At 36.3% G+C, this 3,405-nt stretch overlaps 1 non-coding gene across 1 annotated transcript; it reads right to left on the bottom strand.

Moving 5' to 3' along the window:
- Positions 1-2,947: 2,947 nt before the first annotated feature.
- Positions 2,948-3,029, bottom strand: Trnas-uga (transfer RNA serine (anticodon UGA)). The gene has a single exon. It is a non-coding gene; the product is annotated as a tRNA-Ser (tRNA).
- Positions 3,030-3,405: the final 376 nt, after the last annotated feature.

Here is a 3,405-nt window from a genome sequence, read left to right as displayed (position 1 = left end):
AACTTACGAAATTAATAAAATATTTGATAAATATGCACAAGTTATACCACATTCCTCAACGTAATATTTTTATACGCAGCTTTTTTGAATTAATAAACCAAATGTCAAAATAGTTGGTATGATAAAATAAGAATTTCATCGATGAAGTGTTAGTAAAACATCTAGAAGCGACGGTGTACAGTGGATCTACTGAGCGGTGCGTGGAGCGCTGGTTACGGTCCACGAGGCTGTATCGATCAGGCCGCGGCCGCCCAGCGCCTGCCGCTCCTGCTGCCGAAAATATTCACTCAACCTGCTGCCAATACATCGACATCCTGCACGGAGCAACTCTTTGCCCATGCAGGAATCGAACTCGTTACTTGTACGTTACTTTTATGTATGTGAAATTGTATATATATTTATATTTCTAAAAATACAAACAGGAAAAAATCTTAGAATCGGGCAACGGGGTTTTAAAAATATAAAGCCTTCAATTTACCTTATAATAAATTCACTAAAATTGCTTTATTATCTGATTTTTTCCTAGTAGGCACTTCTATATTCCCTTACCCTATATATGTAGGCGTAACTTAATCACCATACAAGACAACTCCATGTTGTTTTGATAGATGAATGATACATAATGTGCAATCTACACGCGTGGAGCACGAGGTGGGGCGCCCACGAGCGGCTGCCATCCATCACTGCGAGGCGACGGTGTCAGATGACAGGGTTCATGGTACCATGGGTCATGTGGCCTGTGCCACCAATGCTCTGCATATTTCATCATGACACATGACACACAGATACCTAATGTTTACTGTTAAACCTCGCTCCTCCAAAAATTAGCGATGTAGGGTGAGGATCTATGAGTTTAGCACTTAAACATCAGTAATCATCACTGTTAATGACGTAAACAAGAATATGTTGAAATAAAATGTTAGTTGAGTTTTATTTCCTGTAAATGGAAATGCCGTAATTTACAAAAACCTACATTAATCTTAGCATTATATTGCGTCATCGTACTTTATTAGTAATTTATCGTAATCATTATTTTGATAACATTAGTCAGCACAGGCGGGAGGCGAGTGTATACCCGGCGAGTGCATACCTTGCTAAACAATGACAATTTGTCTATTTTGCAGTAATGTGTGTATGTGCCGGTGCATCGCCATCACACAATGGAGGTCACCATGAATAGCCACGTCGTGCTCTTGACCACGAGTTGTAGACGGTACACCTACAGACCCTAAAGTAGAAAATTTAAAAAGTTAGTATTAATCTACAAACATCTACAATCCATTGGAACCCGCACATTAGGTAGGTATAGTAAACTTATTCCCAGTCTCAATCCGCACTCCAGCCGCTCACTACTTCGCGAAAGAACTGTGAAAAATAACTTGTGCTTAACCTACTTCCTGCTAAGCGACGCCGCTTCAGTAAAAGTAAACCTTAACTTAAAGCGACATAGTATAGATTAGAATAACCCAGGGTAGGCTCAACATCTACTTCGTAACTTTCGTATGAAAACGTTTTTTACGTCTAGGAATTAGAATACATTTTTGCATTTCTCTATCAGCAACTTGTATATTTCCTTTTCCTCAATTTCCAGTTTTGTGAGGTCAACAACCGAGGAAAACTCTAGTGGTGTGCTGTGAGGAATGCTTCTTGACGACGTTTGTCGTCAACACTAGCTCTGTCTGTAGAACGCCACAAGCATCCAACTTTGTAGTTCTAGTGTCAAAGTCGTACATACTACAAACTTATATCAGATAAGTCAAAACCCTTAGGACTGGTCAAACCTAGCTACCAATTGACTGCACGGTTGGTGCGGTGGCTGGGCAACTGGCTGCCGCGCAACGGGTAGCGGGTTCGATTCCCGCACGGAACAACTCTTTGTGTGATCCACAAATTGTTGTTTCGAGTCTGGGTGTGGAGTGTATGTGAACTTGTATGTTTGTAAACGCACCCACGACACAGGAGGAAATCCTAGTGTGGGGCAACGTTTAAAAAAAAAAATATCCTAGTACCATTCATGAAGTGAGACATCGATGTAGTATAAATGTTGACATTATGTGTTATTATTGGTTCAGTTAACATCGTCTTGAAAATACCCGCTGCGCGTATACCTGCGTCACAAGACCGATGTCCTAAGCCACATGATACATCATGGTACAATTACACCGACCACCGACTGCCACTTACACTGGGCTCCACTCGCTGATTCCACAAACAGTTGACTCACTCAACGCACAGATTTATTACTTCTAGGAAACCAAATAAACATATTTGTAGGTTAAAATATCTAACCGCCTATCAGGTGTAATATATTCTAGACAAGTTACAGCCTATTTGAACGGAATATTGATAGACTAGATGTTTCTAGAAAATATGTATAGTATAATATATATATACAAGTTTGTGGGCCTGTGTGCGTGAAGCAAGCTCTTGAACTGATTAACAATTTCTCATATTTTATGAATTAAAGTAAATAAGCATCAATACTATGCAGTAGTTCTGTTAAAACACGTGTAATATTAAAATGAATGTTTTTTAATATTTAAACGATGCACGATGATGTAACGAAACTGAAATACCTAATCGTTATCTAATAGTTGTATTACTCCGCGGTATACGAAACTGATAAAGCAGACAATATTATGACTGTGATGATAATTATTATATTACTAGACTATGATTTATTATCTCTGTACTGATAACAATTAACTGAACATTAAAAAAATAGCATACATTTAAAAATAAATTAAATCTAAGGTAATTTATCGTATTGTTTTATTTTAAACCTAGACGAAATAATTATTATATACTCATAAAAAACAAAGCTACTATTTTTAAATAAAATCAATAATAAATAATATTTCATTTAATTAATTTATCTATATCTAAAAACCACCAAATAAAAAAACGCGAAATAAAAAACCAAAATAAAATAACGAACAAAAAGAATCGCTGAGGACAGGATTCGAACCTGCGCGGGTAGAACCCATTGGATTTCAAGTCCAACTCCTTAACCACTCGGACACCTCAGCTGTGATAAAAGTCGTGAAATTGTAAATTAGATTCTATATACCGTTGGTTACAGAGTATAAACATTTTTATTTTGTTTAAATCACGTTTATAAAGTAGTTGAATTATATTATTAATGTAACTTTATAAATCGCACGCGCATTACTGCCTGACATTTTTAACCTTATCAAATTATTATACAAAATATATTATAATTAGCTATTGCCAATATACCCAGGTAACGTTAATTATTGTAGGTAACAATAATTACTTAGGTACTTAATTTCTAAAACATTTTTATTATCCAAGGTTTGGTACTAGTTTTTAGTACAAAAACTAACGAAATAAAATTATCGAGGACAAGTACTTAATTACGTCAAAAGACAAGTATTGTCCACT

This window comes from Spodoptera frugiperda, chromosome 23 (assembly GCF_023101765.2).
Source record: "Spodoptera frugiperda isolate SF20-4 chromosome 23, AGI-APGP_CSIRO_Sfru_2.0, whole genome shotgun sequence".
NCBI classification, from domain to species: Eukaryota; Metazoa; Arthropoda; class Insecta; order Lepidoptera; family Noctuidae; genus Spodoptera; species Spodoptera frugiperda.
The sequence above is the reverse complement of the archived record's forward strand: the minus strand, read 5'-3'. Positions and strand labels throughout refer to the sequence as shown.